Raw genomic sequence first — 18,400 nt, forward strand, 5'->3', positions numbered from 1 at the left:
GGGAAGGAAGCGAATCAGCAAATTCGTTGATAGAACGAATAGGGGACGCAGAGGCTGTAGCCATTTTGAGTGGCGCTGCTTACAAAGGGACAAGACGGACCACTCTTGAAGGGTAACTGCATGACTTGTCGAGAACAGAACGAAAGTTGAGTTTAAAATACTGCGAAATGGAGTGCGCGGCACGTTCGAGAGAGCACATGTGAGCGAGCTTGGGAAACAACTAACGTAGTGGATAAACCAAGATGACCCTACCGAAGGCGCTGTAGCTCCGAACGTTTGAAGATTTGGGGTAGTGAAACGGGGCACGAAACAGGGCATATTCACAATTTTTCAGATTTCAGTGGGCAGATTTATCCATGTAACTGCCTGGCGTTAGCATATCAGGTACCTGCTTTCATTCCTATGTATATATATATGTAAATCACTAAAGGATGGCTGGTGACGCGTGAGTTTGGAATGAAGCACCTAATGTATGAACAGGTATAGTACATATTTCACATACCCGTTTTCATAACTGCTTCTGTAAGTAAAGATGAAAACAATTAATATGTGTACCAAGATATTAATATTTTTGGTAAGTGCTGGATAATGCTCGTGGTTCACATTTTTTGTTCCTTTTTTACGAAGATATCGCCTTTTAGACGACTATCATAAATAGTCTAAGCCTTTTTTAAGGAGCGTGGACAGCTTATTAGTTCATGCTTTTTTTATGTCTGTCCTTATGCTATTACAGAAGTACTGAAAAATACTAACCCTCGCCTTCTTTAGAGGCTCCAATTAACTTGGGACAAAGAATAAACTCTATGTTAAGCTGGAACTCAAGCTTAATTCAGGATTTAGAAGTAACACATATCCTCTAGTATGATGCTGCCACACGTTATAGGTCGCATGGCGGTCCGAATCGGGCAGAAAGCTCACTTTAAGCTCGCACCGTCTTCGAGTTTCCGGTCTTTATTTCTTGTTGTCTCTGCCTGTTTTAGTGATGACGCTGCTTACTGCAGCCCTGACATCCGTCTTGATACGCGCCCCTTATTCTGTGCAGAAACGGCAACAGGATGAATGGATAGCGCCGTTTGGTTTATAGGAATTCAGGGGTTGGCACGGAAAATGGTCGGTCATTCTATGTCGTCCCTAAGTTCCTTGCACTTACTTCTTTTTGCTTAGCTGATGAACAGTAATGGCCGAACCGGCTGATAGTAACCACAACTGACCAGACTTCGTGCTTCGGACTGCCAAGTGAATTGCTGATTGAGTGGGAGCATTCAGATACGGGAATAGACAGGAATTAAGCAGGAAGCTTAGTTAGATTGTTGGCTGGCAAGGAAGACATTTGGGGCTACGAGAGCAGGTCGAAGTGTGCTGGTTTTAGGCTCCACGCCGATGTTAGTGCATGGTTTCGGTCTTCGAAGGGGATAGTTTCCAGGGAAGTTGAGGACGGCCAGCTTTTTATGCAGATGCGAAAGCGCCATCCCACATCGCTGTCCGGTGGCAATGTGACCGCAACGCAGGACCAGTCTTTTATTGCAGCAATAACAGGGCAAAAGCAACAGATCCTTTCGTTCTGTCTCTCCGCCTTCGCACTGGCAGCTTCCGCTAACTTCCCCAGAACACCAGCTGCAACCACGAACGAACTAAACGATCTGAGTCATAAGGACTTACAGCGATGCAATCGAAATTGCGCGCTAACTTTAGCGGATATCAGCATTGGTAGGCGGAAAGACGGGTCGGGAAGGCAGTGATTTCTATACTGGTTAGTTGGGTGCTGTGATTGCAAGAGTGACCAGCAGTATCCGGGATGAGGGCTTGACGCCCCAGCAATGTCAGCGTCTGCCACCTATGACGATTAAATGCATGCCAGGCTAACCAGATCTATGCCACGAGTAAGCCATGAACGTCCTGGCGTACCAATTTGGGAATACGTCGAGGTCCCACTGCACATTGCATCTTAATTTTAATGATTGGGATTAGAGCGTCTAGCAGTAGATCTTAACAAAATCTCATTGCTGACGAAGATTAAGGAACACTGTTAACTCGCCTAATACGAGCTGCTACTGTTGCTGTTTTGATTTCATGAAAGATTTCTAGCTGGGTATAGGAAGTAAGTTCTCCGATTTCGATATACAATAACAACAGCTCTTATGGAAACGTTAGACCTTCTGCGCGTAAAATCGTCTTGAAAATAAACAAACAGCCACTTGTTTAATTTAGCGGACTCGTATCGCTGTTCTAGTCAAACTAGAATTAGGTAAAAAAAAAATCTATAAATAAAAAAAAACGTGGAGCAAAATAATACGCACGTCGAAGCAACGGCAATTATTGACAATCGCAAACAAATTCGTTCTCCAGCATTTTTATTTTTAATATGTGCAGACTAATGGTTATAGCGCAATAACTAATAAAAAGTTAAGGAGCAGATATCGTCAATTTTCTTACTTGTTCAGCTCGATTATTTATCAGCAAGGAAGTATATCAAGCCTCTATACGAATTATCAGACTACGTTAGGTGGAACGAGACACTGACATGATTGCTACATGGTGTCTAAATAAGACCTTCATAGACTGAGACAAGTTCTGTTAAGCCATGCCAAACTCGAACTCGTGTTCTGGAAGCATCTATGGAAACGGGGAGCCTTGTTATCGCCTCGTTTATTGCTTGGGAGGGAGGGTTTAAATATGCCTGACCCCTCCAATTTTCCCCACGTTTTTGAAAACAATACAACGAATCATAGCTGTTTAGCACTTTTCATGTTGATCATGACTTACGTACCTGGGCCCACGTGCGCGGGAACTGCAAGCCCAAACACACCCTGATTGCAAGTGAAGCCCATTCCCTCTAATTTCACCCCCCATCTTGTCAACGATACTAAGTACGATTTCTTTGCCGGTGTCGACGCAGTGTTAGAGCCGTTCACCACAAACCCGATCAAACCATCAATAGTAGTTATCTGGTCGAGCAAAGCGGCTTGCTTCTGTTACGGATACGAAGTCACGTTACTGATTCTTTCACCTACCGCTAATTAGTGAACAACAAATTACGTGACTGCTCGCGGGGGCGGATAGCAAAACTGATCAGGTCAGATCTGATAGCTGGTAGAACCTGTGTGTAACTATAGCTGAAAGATGTTACACGGAGGCCAATCTAGCGAGTTTTCAGAGCCTAGGCATCACTCGATTTCCTTGATGTATCAGTAAATTCAGTCACCTTCGATATTGATCTTAAGTAGCCGATACTTGTAGGATCAGTAGTCTCAACTTATTAGAAAAATAACAATGTTATTATTTTCATATTATAAAACTGTTATCTTTTTCATATTATAAAACTGACACATTTCATGCATATAATGTATATTAAAGTCCACTTCTGCTTTTGATACTTATAGCTCGTTTGCAGTGTAGCTACGGGATGCATCAACACATTACATCACCATTAAATTTAATGCGATCCACCACATAGATCGTATCGTGTTGATACTGTCTGTATCTATGTAGCTAAAAAAAGTACCTAGTCATTCCCTCTGCTGTAATTCGATCGAATCTCTTGCAAGTAATTGACTTAGGGCCGTAAATAAACCAAAGGAATGAAGTCAGACGGGGTTACCAGACCAAGCTGATCCTGCAAAGAAACGCGAACCTGCCATAATCGTAACCGTCCTTTCACCATCAATACCAGCAGGAGCAGCGTAAACAACGAAGGCAAAAAGAACAGGAAACGAAGCCGTTAGTAAGGGGTTGGCAGCGAATATTTACATAGCTGCCCGGTGACGATAAGAGCTCCCAGCCGTCCACCATCTTCATCTACAGCAGCTCCCAGCCTTGGACTGTAATAGCTGTTTTACAGACGTAGTAGAATTTGGAAATGAAAGAGATAAGGGGTGTCATTCGCGAGTGAACTGCCCAGTCACGTCAAGCGTAAATGGTATAAGTTGGTTCGCGTGCGACGGGCCAGCGACCCATCGACTTTCGAGGCTAGAGTTAGGCCGAACTGAGTTCCTAGTTGAGTTCGCACTTCATTTGCTCCCTGCCTCTCACCATTAGTATTTGCTCCGGACTAGGTTGCTCTCCGTAGGGGCAAGTCGCGGCGCTTTCTACTCTGCTTATCCGGACGGGCGAGTACTACCTCTCAAGCATAGACCGCATCCGGCGACTGCGACTTTGCCGTGCGATGTTTGAGTTCTTTAAAGGCTCCAGGAGAGGTGTAATTAGAAACGCAAATAATGCTCGACCTCGGCCATTTTTTCGTCTTCATGTCGTCCACCCGTACGCAGGACTTCCTTCTAAAAGCTGCTCGCTAACTTATGCTAACGTCGATGACAGTTGAAGTACTTCTGCCATTTTCTTGTTTCATCGGCGCTATCTTTTTACACATTTACTATAAATATCGAATTGGCGGGATCGTTTTAATACACTATGAAACATAAGAAAAAACGTAATGTAGGCTAATGAGATAACTTCGGAAAAGGATCTATGTGACAACAATGCAATTTTTAATGCAAAATCGAGTTATGCTTCGACACTATCCGGGTTCGAGTTAAGGTTCTACCGCATATTTATCGTCTATAATAGCTCAACGGTATACAGGCAGAATGAAACATAGCCATAATGCAAATGTACGCTTAAAAGCAGTATGCTTTAAGCTAGGAGAGAGTAGGCTCACACTGAAGGTGACATCCGCTTAAATCTGAAGTGTTTTTCTTTGCTGCCTTTTTAGGATTTATGGTTTTACCACTATGAGTCTGCTTTTGCCTTGCTGAGCTTACTATTGTCTATTAAGCTATAGTAGATAATTACTAGTCATGACAGAAATGCGACACAGGTTTCTAGTTTTTAGTCGATCCTCGACCCGAAGTGACTCTTAACTTCCGGGTCTTTAGACTTCAGTACTGCAAGACCCCTGTGTTCCTCCGGTGTGGTTAGCATACGGTAGTAGTACATAAGGTACGCTTTCACGACATTGTAATAGCAAAGCGCTAATACCGACACAAGTCCTATTTATTTTCCCTCGTCGTTATGATAGCGACAAAAACGCCTTAGAATATTGGTACCGGTAATAGCATTCGGCCGCATGTACCCAAAATGCGGCCAAAAACAGTCTGTCCTCTCAACTAACATTGCCAATCCTCCAGGCGTGAGACGATCGTCAATTTGCAGTCGTTTAGGGTTTGCTGTACCCAGATTATTCTCAACATTATCATGCCACCGTCGTAACTTACGTGGCTTGCTCGAACTTGAACTTTCACTTATGAACAGCGTTCACTGATGTAAACACGTATACACCTCGGAATTTTCACAACCGTCGAATCAAAAAAATTGTAATTTCCTTTACATGCAAGGCCATCATCACAGGTTCAACTTCATCCACCATCTCACCTATTTTTAAATTAACTAACCTATTGATGTCGGCAAGCCCCTCCCTCTGGTAACGACATATGAGTATATTTAGGCAACACCTGGTTCTTATATAGCGATAGCGACGGAACTATTTAGGATGATCGATACGGGTCATAACAGTATATAAATTTCCTACAAATGCCAACCATTTCATCCATAGGCTGGAATCTAAGAAAAAATGAGTTATACTAATCTATAATTATTTTCGTTGAGAGAATATTATAAGAACAAGCGTTGCAAGCACAATTCCTTTTTTCATCATAGCTAATTTTCTTCATTTTTTTTTTAAATTTTTAAATCGAAGTGAGTACCCGTGTTTTAAATCTAATACTTAATCCGCTAGGCATTGCTTTAGACAGCCGGCTTTCGGCACCGAATGAAGTGTATCAACGGATCCGAATTTAGACTTCCATGTGCCTTTAGGTTCAATAGGCAAACACGTTGTCACTGCAGTATCACCAGAATAGATCAAAGAAGATCTTTTTAGTTTTATGCCTGACGGCTGACTCCTAGTAAGTAAGGCTAGATGAAATAAAAAAAAAAAAAAAAAAAACTATTTCATTAATTTTAAACAATGTTCAAATTCCTTAAACAGTTCATGACAACCTATCAGCAAGACGTGACGTTACTCAAGATACCCCAACCGAGAAGATAATCGTCAAAAAAACAATTATATATATCCCTACAATATAAACGATTAGCGAATACACACAGTGTTATGTAAATAATTATCTATATTAATAAACTCATACGTATGATTACATTAGTTGATACGTTTTCTTGCGGATTTTAACCATGCTGCTTACGGTTCCGGGCCCACAATTTGTAATATGTTGACATCCATCAAACCGTAATAACATGTAATGAGCAGCTGCAGATTTTCTCTCACTCGGGCCTTTTACCGGCTTTTATCGATAAAAGCAACGAAAATACGATTACCTTTGTGATGAAGGCGAAGATATTGTAGTGCTTGGGACCTGATAGACCTCCGTAAGCAAGTGCTAGAGTCCGCGGTCCTTCTGCTGCCTATGGGCTCGAGTCAACGGACGCCAACATATCGACACACAGGCAAAATAAGCTTATTGCGAAAGAAGAAGCTGTTCCTGTTTTCATAGCTGCTCCTCAGTTTTTTGTATTATTGTTGCTATGTTTTTCATTCACAAACTCGAACCAAACCACTTATACAACAAGCGACTCTATTCTAATCAGTCCTGTCTCTATATCTGGACGGCCGAGATGATCTAGCAACGGATCGAGCAAAAGACACAGATGTAGTTTATGAGCTTACTCAATCACAGGCTTGCAGTATTATGTTCCAACGCGTCTATATCTCGTAGCATATATATGTTACGAGAAGAATTCGTTTAGTAAGTCACGTTGAAGATATTATTTCCGATATTACCAATATTACAGAAGCGTTTGTCTTAGTTATATGATGTGAGATACGTCAAAAGTAACATTTATGTTACAGATATTACCCCCCCCCCCTCGTACAAGGCAGTAAAACGAGACTATCAAAACAGGATTTGGCTGTACTTGCAGTTCCAATACAATAGATACGAAAGGCTGTCTCGCGTTCACTCTAGTTCGTCTGTTATTTCTGTTTTAGCAGGTTTCCAATCATCTATTTTACCTTTGTTATTGTTGCGATACCGTTACCACAATATATTTCCGTTTGCTGCTACACTATTGTGATACCAACAACTATTCGCTGTTATTCGATGGGGTGGCAGACTGTTGCCCAGTCAACTATTGGTGGTCAGCGGCGTCGTTGCTAGTTATGACTTCCCCGAAGCCTTTTTGAAAAGACATCGAGACGGAAATGTAAGACAAGAGAGTTCGACCTGTCGATCGATTTGTCCGTGCAATGTCGTTTGCTTGGTTGCTATACAGCGTCCTGGCTGACGACATTTCTTCGGAACCGACGAACTGATCCGGCGGCGTTGGACATAGGCACATCAGGCATCTAGTCGTGGGGAGAAAGGGGAAGTTTCGTTGCAGGTGCCTGGCTGTCGGCTACTCGTAGTTGCCCAATAGCCCTCGTCTGGGGTTCAAAAGAACGAAGAAACTAAAAAAAGCGTGCGAGCGAGACCCTGTCTGTCTGGGTGATGGTTTGGTTGTTGTGGATCAGCGAGAGCAACTTCAACGACTACATCGAGTATGTATGGGACGAGTGGCAAATGAGGGGCCAGCCTCTAGGGATGAAAGGGGCGGGTATTGGTGGCGGCAGCGGGTGACGTCAATTATCTGAGTGTCATGTCTCTCCAGTACTCAATCTTTTTTGGCTTCCTTTTTTGCGAAAAGCTTAGGCACTCGCCCTGTTTCAGACGAGGAAATGGTGCGGGATAGCACTGCTGGCGTGATGGCTTGGCCTCCTTTATTTGACAAACGGCTGCAGAGCTGCCCGGAAAGAGGGAAAGTCTAGCCTGCCACCACTGATGTAGCTCCCGCGACGACATTTCCACTCCCAACAGACGTCGCCAACATGACAGAAGACGCAAACGAAGGCGAGAAGTGGAACGATTGCGATAAAGAGGGACAGCGTGAAAGAGAAACTATCGTTTCTGTAGTTATAGCTCGCTAACACATTCTCACACACGTACACGTCCAACGAATGAGGTTGGTGTCTAGAGGCATCCTGTGTGTAGTGGTTCTGCCCCTGATGTTTCGCAGTAAGCGGAGCCCTTGTCGTACCGACCCGAGTGAAGGAACTGATATTGGCCGCTGTTGGAATGAAGGAGAAAGTTAGAACGAGAAAGACACATTTCCGAGGTTGACATGTTAGCTTGCCCCTAGCTGACCCCGGTTGTCTCTTCACGCTTGTCCGGACCTCGACCACTCCTGACTCCGCTACCATGGACACCGCGCTTTCAAGTCATGAGCCATAGTCGGTGTCAGTAATGGGATTCTCGCCGTGTTGGCGTCAGCGATGATGGCTCATACCGTTGACCGGGTGACACTGCGGTGATGCGCTGCTCATTTTATGCTGTGATGACTGCTGCTACCACCACGGGATATGATATCCTGTGGACGTGTGTTTTTATGTCGATCTTCGAGTATGTTAGAAGTCTTTGAATAGTTTTCTTTTTGCTTTTTGTGGCGAACATTGTGAAAATGCTGAAGAATGAGGATAAGCTCGGGCTGCAACGTACATTGTACTACTGCTAGCTGAGACGAAGACGCGACAATTCTGCACAGCGCTGGGCTTCAACATAAGTAACGACGGCAAAAGGCTGATCGGAAGTGGGATAGTGGCCTAATACCCGGCCCCGTAACCCGAACCGCAGCACTTGCTCACCTGCCATAAACAAAGACAAAAAAGGTAGCAAATGTAAACAATTATACATAATGTGAAATATAAAAATGTAAATGAAACACAATTGATAAATGCACAAAGTAATGTGCGCGCGCGTTAAACACGACACTAGGAGTACTCCAACAGTGGTAACTGATTTGAAAAATAACTTGTCTTTTACATGCATATTTAGCGTCGTCAGCGTATCTAGCGAATGATATATAATCACTATATATTCACACCTATGTAAAGCCTTTGTGGGAACCTCTATGGGCTAAGGGAGAGCGACTAGAGCATCAGTCTATCGCTGTGACTTGAATAGCAAGATTTTTTTATTGCAAACCGTGAAGTGGGCAGTATGACTTATGCCCTTGTTAAAATTTCAGCTTAGATCTTGAATGTTTATAAATAAAGTTTACAAATATTGGTAAATAATTTATCCACGATCCAAAAGCTGGAACTGCATATATCTGCACTTTTAACATGTACTTCTATCGAGATTATTCTATAAGGATTCTGTTATACTGATAACGCATCGTCTTCTATCTAGACCCAATCCACTCTAAAAGGCAAAAAAATTGTATTCTGAGCAAGTGAGGTACATAGCCAGAATAACGCTCGTAACCTTTCTGCCTTTTTTTCATTGATTGTATTAAACCCGTCTCACTATAATAAAAATAGCTATAATTACTAAGTTATTATAGTATTTACGGAGAGGGCAGTTATTTTGTCGGTGATTATTATCACAATATCAATATCGGTCGTGCAGTTGGAGTAAAGGAAGCCAAATCAACGTGCCAACAACTTGCTGTCCATTGCGGGAAACGCGGCATGGCACGTTGCAGACGACGAGCAAGGAGCGAAAATTCGCACCGGAGTTATTACCCCTCAAATGATTAGATCGATCGTTTGATTACCCTTTTTCGCATTGTAAGAGTGCGCCGCGATAATATTAGCTGTACTTCAATTGTGAACCCTGACCCGGGAGATTGCCGTGGACGTTCCCTCGCTGAAGAAGGGACAAGACAATGAGGGGATATTAACTCTATGGGTGGTGATACGGCAACGATAAAATACCGAGAGAGTTCAGGGTGAGCACGTTAATACAGTCGAGTAGCTGACGAACGACAAGATGAGTCGCTTGGGAGTATTTTATGCTTTTTTGCAGCAACTCTACCCGCCTGTCCACGCTCGATCAATGGAAGGATTCAATTATTAAGATTTATATCTAACTTGCGCTATTGTATTTTGCCATGAACCGTGACTTGTCACTCTGACAAATCAGATTGGGCTAGGCATATTAATGGGTTACGTTAATCCTGCACTGGCTTAGGTTGCTAGTGTTTGCGTTGGATTTTTTACAGTTTACACAACGGACAGTAACAACTTTCTATCGGATTTATACAACATTGATCTAGGCTTGATTACTGCTGTGGTAGGAGGACCAATGATCAGCTAAACTTCTCTTTGCGTAAGTTAGCTATCTTGCATGTTGATAAATCATTTTATTTGTCCGACGTTGTCTATGTCCATTTATCTCGTTGCCTGTTTCCGCGCTGTGTTTAGGCTAATCAGGGTCCTGAGACATGGCTAAGACGTTTGCACGTGATCGTTAGTACGCTCATCTTTGATTTAAAACCAATAAAATTTAGAAAATTCAACCTCGGTTTTTGAGTTATGTATGAATAACTGCAATATTAGAACGGTTGAGTAGTTTAATTTCCGAGGGAGGCAGAAGGAAGCTAGCTGACGCTCGACTTCAATGGGCTGAGTTGAATCGGTACATTCAAAACTTTTTGATGAGAGGAAAACCAGGATTGTGTCAGTTAATTAAGTGATAGGTGCGTGATACTGACACACGCTCGTCACAATACCGGTCACGAACTCGTCACGACGACTTCTTGCAGAACAGCGTAATCTGTTTGTATCTAAATAGAGTATTTAATATAAGTTTTTAGCAAGTGCTACTCTCTGTGGCTGACCAGAGACAATTTCTAGGCCTCTGTTTAGCTCCTATGTAATTTAGCATGTTTTGCTACAGAGGAAGAATTGGGTACTGGAAGCAATATCTGGGAAAAGCGCAATAGCACATCGTTGGTAATAGAGTTCATCGGAAAACGATACAAAATCCTGGGGCGGATGGATGTATTTCAGTGGTTAGCTAGTAGGATGCGCACTGATAAACACCTGTGCCGCAAGACAGCGGTTTTGTTTAACATGTCCGAGTGACCCCCGTCATGTCGTCTTCGCGTCTAAACGACAAAATTCTTAATAGCTCTTTATTGCCAGTCCGTCTTATCGTCATTTCAGAGTTTCCCACCTATACTTTACCATGTCATGTTCTAAACAAAGCTTCGGTCCTATTAAATGCTCCTACAAGAAAATCTCTCTCTGTCTCTATATATATATATATATATATATATAAGAATATATATATATATATATATATATATATGGTTTCTAATACAATTAACTTTGGGCAAGTTGGATTAAAACAGACTGACCTTTGTATCTTTACATTTTTTCTATTTATCCAATTTATAGTTACTGATTAAATGAGTGACAGATGCTTTGGCACCGATTTAATGACACAAATGTCCTTTAAGTCATTTGAAATGTAATCATAAGGGGAACTCAAATTTGAGGTATCTTGCAGATTTTTCTTAAGATGCCTGAGTCTCCAAATTCCAGAGATCCACCAGATTCATTGCCGACGTCTTCTACTGACGGTATTTTAAAACTTTCGAAATTTTGAATCACGCAAAATTTCACTGTACTTACCGAAACCTAGCTAGAGAGGCAAGGCTTTTTTAGCTTTTTCTCCAATGCTCTGAACATATTTTGTAATTTGCCTTTTTTACTTTAAGTAGAAGGAAATAAATTTTATATTAATTTAATTTATTTAGTATCGACCAAAGCTCATCTTACCATGTCATTTAATCATCTGTTCCTTATAGCTATAATCAATATATATGCATTAGCAAAAATCTAGCTTTATCAACGCCTCTGTATCCGTTCACGGTCGACTTCCTTGTGCGTTGACAGCATCTTCTTCTTTTCCAAGCCTGTGTCCTAAGTGTTATGGTCCTGTGAAAAAGCGCGATACGTTGATTTTTGGACTCGACTTCTTTTCTGTCCACCCAAAAGGGACTGCACGGGGCATCAAGGGAACGTAGTGGGAGTGTTACCAATGATATGGATTTACGCCATTCTGCCGCGCTTCGCAATCAGAATGGCTATATCCTATCGTACTTCCGACAAAACCGCTACACGATAGTTATCGTTGCGTCCATGTAATACGAGGGCAGTTACACTAGTAGCGATATTAGCTGGACTGACTGGTCTCCGTTTTCTCCTTTTGCATGGGCGATGTGCTCCATTCACCGCTACCAGGCACCGGCCAACATCAATAGTCAACACCATCGCAACGTCTGCAGCGGCGGAGGAGGCTGCGGCAATTTGGGCTAGCCCGCTCGAATCCTGAGCTGTCTGCAAAAAAGTAGGGTATAGGGAACCTATATGAGATCGGGGATCTATTACGACCGGGACAGTCAGCGTGAAGCGTCCGTACAGGAATCCTAACGTATCGCCGCACTTCCTCTATGAACACTGCCTCGACGTTCTGCTAGATTCCGGAGCCCACAATGAACGATATCATACACAGGTACCGACCTCTGGCAGCTACTAACACAGCGCGGAACTACAGGCAGACGACAGCAGTGAGCAGTCGTGTACTCGCGAGTAATCCTAGGGATGAGGCAGCTTTTTCAACCTCCCTGAGTTTCTCCCAACCGCCAAGCGCCTGTCTTGTCGTATGCTGAGCCACAGTTAGATTCCACATAAACATACATACACATACCTTATTGCTATATTAATCAGAGATAGAACTGGAAGAAGCAAGATGGAAAGAGCATCCAATGACGTTAGTGGCAAGCCAACATGCGAGCGATAGTAGTGCCGCAAGCCTCGGTTGATCGTTACATACTTTTCTGTGGGTCCCTCGTGCTCAGCCACTGCTGACACCCTTTTACTGCACCTCTAACAGCCTCTCCTGCTCCGAAATAGGGCGAGATCGCCGAGTCTTTCAGGGAGAAAATTTGTTGGATAGCCATGCAAAAGGAGGTGCTCCGGGGTGTAGGGGAAACTTCGGAAAAGGATAGAAGTGGTAGTCGTATGCAGAAGCTATTGCTAAAGGGCACTGAAGCGTTGATAACGCGTTTTCGATATTTCACCCGTTCGCTAATATGTCCCCCACGGTCCGGACGGATCTCTTTCCGTCCGGAAGACGCGAACCAGTGCCTGGATTCCTCTTAGAATCGAGGGGCAGCGACACTGGCTCAATGAAGCTTCCGATGGCGCCCGAGTGGAGTCTGCGTATGACTTTTGCTTGAACGAATAATCTACGTGAGTAAGCCGCGTTTATCGGACAAACGACATTGGTTCCACATACCCGCATGGTGAATGAAAAAACTGGCAAGGTTAGACCCAGTAAAGAAAAGGATTAGGTGAGCGGGCGATATTAAACTAATTGTACCGATCATTTAATTTATATTATAGTAGCTATGGCTCCGTCTATTAATGTTGTTCTGGTTATCGTTTAAGTCTTTTTTCTGAGCCATGTCATTTTGCGGATACAGAAAGAGAAGACATTAGTAAACTTCGTCACTTTACTCATAAACAGTAACGCTAGCAGGCAGAAGGACACGCTCTTAACGAATTCGTATCATGATAATAATAATAATAGATATCATAAAATGACAGCCAACATGCCAATAGGTAGATAAGAAAAAAGTGTTACATTTTTATGAGCAACTGATCAAAAAGCGCCTGTCAAGTTTTCGAAAAGCAGCTCTGTCATACTAATAGTTAACAATGATATCTCAATCAAATTGAACATTATTTATATAGCAAATAATACTTCTTGAAACCAGTTGAAGGAAAATTTTGTTTTCTTTTTAAACTCTTTGATTTATAATAGAAATAATGACTACAATAGCTGCTCAAGGTATTCGACGATCCTGTCTTAATGAAGGATAAAGCAGAAAACAATTAACTAAATCTAAAATTTTACACTTAAACAGATTTCAACATTTTATATATATATTCATACATTGTTTGTCAGTCATATATTTTGGACGAGAAGATGAGAGGGTTTTATGCAAAATAGTAAACCCCAGTAGCTTTTTGACGTTATGTACATTTAGTGAAAATGAACGGCCCCTAATTAAATGAGTCTGGCCGATGCTGAGTTCGTTAGCTGAAAATTGATTCGATTTTCATAGAATTTATCGAATACTCTTGCGAATTGATACCTGTTCGGCCTTAATTGGTTTAGTTGAATCACAGATGTTACGCCGTACGTACGTAAGTAGTGCATCAGTGGGCTGAGCTCAACAAGCCGCCCGTGAACAGTAGCCATAGTCTAAACAAGAACTGAACAAACAGTTTAAACATACATTGAGGATTTTCTCGGGAAAAGTCGCTAACCCCACCGGCCACATTGCCAAAATTGTGCCATTTACCATAATAGACCACATAAATGTTGTATGCACGTGAATGCTTCAGCGTCGTGTGTTCGAATCCTTGTGAATGCAAAAATCGCTACGCTATCTTATGCAAGTAAATTTAGTGATCTGCGTACGAAAGAAGACTGATTTACACGGTTAGCGCTCTTGCAGTGCATCGTGCGAAGAACGTAACATTGGCTATAAGGCTATAGTAAATATACAGCCTGCGCGCGTTTACTAATCTCCTTACCTAAACGTGCAAACATACATGTCTAACCGATCTCACTTTCGTGTTTCAAATAGAACATTATGGATGCAGTATTTAAAAACATACAACGAAACGGTTAGCCTAGAGCTGGAATGGACTGTTTTTTTTTACTGCTATCATATATATTTCGAAATATTGATGAACTATGCACATCTATTTATATAGTAGCCGACCGGTTTCGTTTCAAACACAGACTCTGCTTTGGTTAACGTGCACTTACAATAGAGTTTAAGGCTGGACACTACACCACTTGTTGCTCAAGCTATCAAAGATGCTGGTACTGGCTTCACGGTGTATCGCCATCGTTGCCATGCCACGTTGTTCCTAGCCAAAGAATAAAAGAAAGGACCTGGGGAGGAGAAAGTTTAACTTTTTTTCCACTCCCCTTATATGAGAGGATAGAACCGTGATTAGTTGATTGTTAATCAATATTCGATATCAAATTAGGACATGTCTCGTTCTAAATAAAGCCTGTCAGTTAAGAATGTAACGGATATACTGCCTTGGAACGAATGATATTTCATAAATTCTGGAAGCATTTACGAAATGCTCTACGCCTTAATACTTCAGCCGCAGTCTTTAAAATGTTTCAGAAAGCGTCCAAGGAGGATAATCCTGCTAGAAACCGCACCTGATCTTTTGAGAGCTTTACGTAGTTATTAATTTGTAAATATTATAATACAACAATCGTTTGAGTAGTAGTCGCAGAATTATTGGTAACGTTCTGTTCACATGAGGGATGTGCATTTCCAGCGATCTGTATATACATATACCAAACTGCATACTATCTATTTACAGTTAATTATGACGAAGTACGATAAAATGAACTATTACACTATTGCACACTATCTTTGCAAGCGTAATTACATACACATGGGTGAGGAGGCAAGGATTTTTGACGCAAAGCTGACATGGTTGCCTACTAAATTTAAGGACGCATGAGGAAATGGAAACTTAATATATCCACGCCTTTCGCTCCAGCCACCTGAAGCAACGCTTAAGGACAATAACAGCCGACGTGGAACTTAAAACATTTCAAATGACGACTACAAAGACTTCATAAGTTCCCAAATATGTAAATATCGTGGTGTTTTCTATTCGTATTAGATTTGTTCATAGATACAGTAACTGTTTGTAACTTTTCGAATTTTGGGCATTTTGGTTCATTGGGTGCAGCTTTCTTGGCCTATAGGACTTGCTTCAGACCGCAAGATTTCACCACCGGCCGCAGACGTCAGCATGCTTTAGTTTACGTTCTTTCTAGTATTAAAAGGCTGCGGGAACGATTCCTTGCGTTAAGAATTTTGTAGTTATTATACGATGTGAACTTACCTAGCTGCTATCCTCTTTCAAAAGCTACTTAAGGCGATTTATGGAAAGTGAGAAGCTTTCCTTGTAAGTAACGAGCTTTTCTTGAGCACTAACACTCTCAGCCCCAGAATCCTTGTCTTGCACGTTTCGTCTGCTCCGGCTTATTACGACACCGTTTTGATATCCGTAAAAAACAAATGAAATATGTTGAAACCTCTTCCCTGTGATCTTGTCTACTTTACTATGGAGCCCGAAGATAAAATCGGGCTCCATAGCAAAAACAGTTTGTGACAAAGAACAAAAAATAAAAAACCTTGAAAAAAAATCATGCTAATAAACACACAAGGACATTGTTCGTGCACCGACATTATAGCTCCTAGCAGAATACCGGACGGTCTGAACGATGTGCTAATAATTAGAATGCTCATCACTGAGATAGATACACCATTGTTTTTCTTTATCTAACCCAGGTAGCACCAATGTAGAAACTAATGCAGACCATAAAATGTCTTTCATACCTTACCCCTGGCGTTTTCGTTATTAGGCATTACTTTAGATGGCCTGCTCCCAGCACGCAACGAAGCGTAGCTACGTCTGGATTCGACCTAGACCATAACTTGCTTTAAAATTCAGTATGCAAACCGACTAAGCCAGGACGTAGGCGGATGAATAAGATGGAAATTTCAAAGACTTTGACATTTTGTTCCGTAGTAACGTGGGCACTAAATGGTGATGCATCAGTGCACTGAAAACAGTGTCAATTAAGCCATTCTAACTATTCAGAGTCGTGACCGCAGCTGATTGTAGATGTTCGATACGATGATATAATGAGCAAACTTGTATATAGATACTGTATAAAGCACTGATCCCATATCTTTCAACATGTTTTTAATTTCGGAACGTATAGCTAGGTGTCAGCTACGTTCGAGATACTCAGATAAAGCATCATGTTCGCTCAGATGTCACCTTAAATTTTCTTCGAGTGTTTAAGCTACCCTATTACTGCGTATAGTCAGATACAACGTTGCGATGCACCTTTGTCGTTCTTCGAATATCAAGATTGCGTTGAAGATATCAAATATTTTCTTGATCAATGTCATGTTATTTCTTCGAAAAGTATCCATTAAATTATGAACGAAAACTATATTTGTACTCCGTGACGACGTAGTGTAGAACGGATGAACGCGAAGTTCTACACACCTCCAGGTATAATATGTTTCTCTCGAAATAATCTTCCAGTCGTCCCTGTTTCGGTAAGCTAGCTCACTTCATGTATCGCAGAGGTGTGAAGGTGTGGCAGCTCGTTGATACCGGACAGCGAAGGGTAATTTCTTTCCAACTTTGCTTGTACCTTTTTAATATCGTATTAGTATACTCTTTTTAAGGCCTCAATATCTGTGCGCTGTTTTGAGTGTTAGGGTAGCCTTAACAAACTGGATGCCCACACGTTCACACTGATGTTAATCTCCCTAGATATAATTTCGTTTTAAAAACTAGATGATTTCTGCACACTGTACATTGGGATAGTGTTTAATTTGTCATTCAAACAACGTATGTTTGCCTGCCAGCTTAACGATCTTATTTGAGTAATCCCTTTACTGTTAATAGTAATTATTAAATAAATACGATATGGTTCTTAGTCGCCATTTTCTTACTTCTATTTAAATTATGTTGTAAAACACTTTTTATTCAGTATGCGTACAGGCGCTGTGTTATTGTTCAGTTATCCTCAATGAGTAGAAGCCCTCAAATCACCCATATGACGATTAGACAATAGCTATTTTCTCTACTTGATTTGCTTTTGAAAAACTTTAGAGGCACGCTCTTAGATAACATGATGGATTGAAATTTATGGATAGAACACAACTTATCATTTTTCGAATACGCACTCCTTATAGTTCTAGCCATCAACTTTATAGGCTACAAAGAAGCTGTTTGCCAACGACCGCTTATTTTCCACAAGTATGACGGTTAGTTGTAGGGGGTAGGCCACTGCTAAGGACGATACCACGCCAACAACGCTGAACACCTATACAGATAACACTGTGACGTGCATTAACAACCCACTGGAAACGTAGTTAGTCGTTCGCACACTTAAAAGTAGAGGGTATACGTTTTCAGCAGGTCTTTAAGACAATTGAAAACAGGCATCTGGAATACATCAACAAACCCAATTTCATTGCTGTGACATATATAATTCTATGCTTGTAATGGAGCGTAGAATCAATCGATCGATCGACATCAATATCTACTCACTATTGACAAGTTTAGCGTCGGCCATTGTATGGGGCATGAACTGTCTTTGAAGAAAAGGAATAGACGCGGAGAGTTCGTATACAGATGGCTGTAAAGGCAAGCCCTAAGGTTAGTTTGTTCCACAAAGCGCTGCTCGGCTATACACTTACCGGAGACTGCCATTTGCATACGAATTCAATGAGCGGCTTGCAAAAGGGAGATATATTTCGAGTTCTAAGCTCCATGTGTGTTTGTACGCGCAAAATGATATCCAGACATGGATACGCGTAAGGGGCTCGGAGTAATGGCACTAGTAGACCATTGTGGAAAAAATGATGATAATGGTGATGGCCTTTCAAAGGATAATGGTGAATGCTTTTCAAATTCTGGTTAATA

At 41.7% G+C, this 18,400-nt stretch overlaps 1 long non-coding RNA gene across 1 annotated transcript; it reads right to left on the bottom strand.

Moving 5' to 3' along the window:
• Window positions 1–11,596: 11,596 nt before the first annotated feature.
• LOC147752549 (uncharacterized) lies at window positions 11,597–15,981 on the bottom strand. The gene is made up of 3 exons (XR_015313749.1): window positions 15,791–15,981; window positions 14,679–14,782; window positions 11,597–12,172 (listed from the first exon to the last, which is right to left on the bottom strand). It is a non-coding gene; the product is annotated as an uncharacterized LOC147752549 (long non-coding RNA).
• Between the last annotated feature and the right edge of the window lie 2,419 nt (window positions 15,982–18,400).

Source organism: Varroa jacobsoni, unplaced genomic scaffold, assembly GCF_002532875.2.
Source record: "Varroa jacobsoni isolate VJ856 unplaced genomic scaffold, vjacob_1.0 scaffold_1169, whole genome shotgun sequence".
Classification (NCBI taxonomy): Eukaryota; Metazoa; Arthropoda; class Arachnida; order Mesostigmata; family Varroidae; genus Varroa; species Varroa jacobsoni.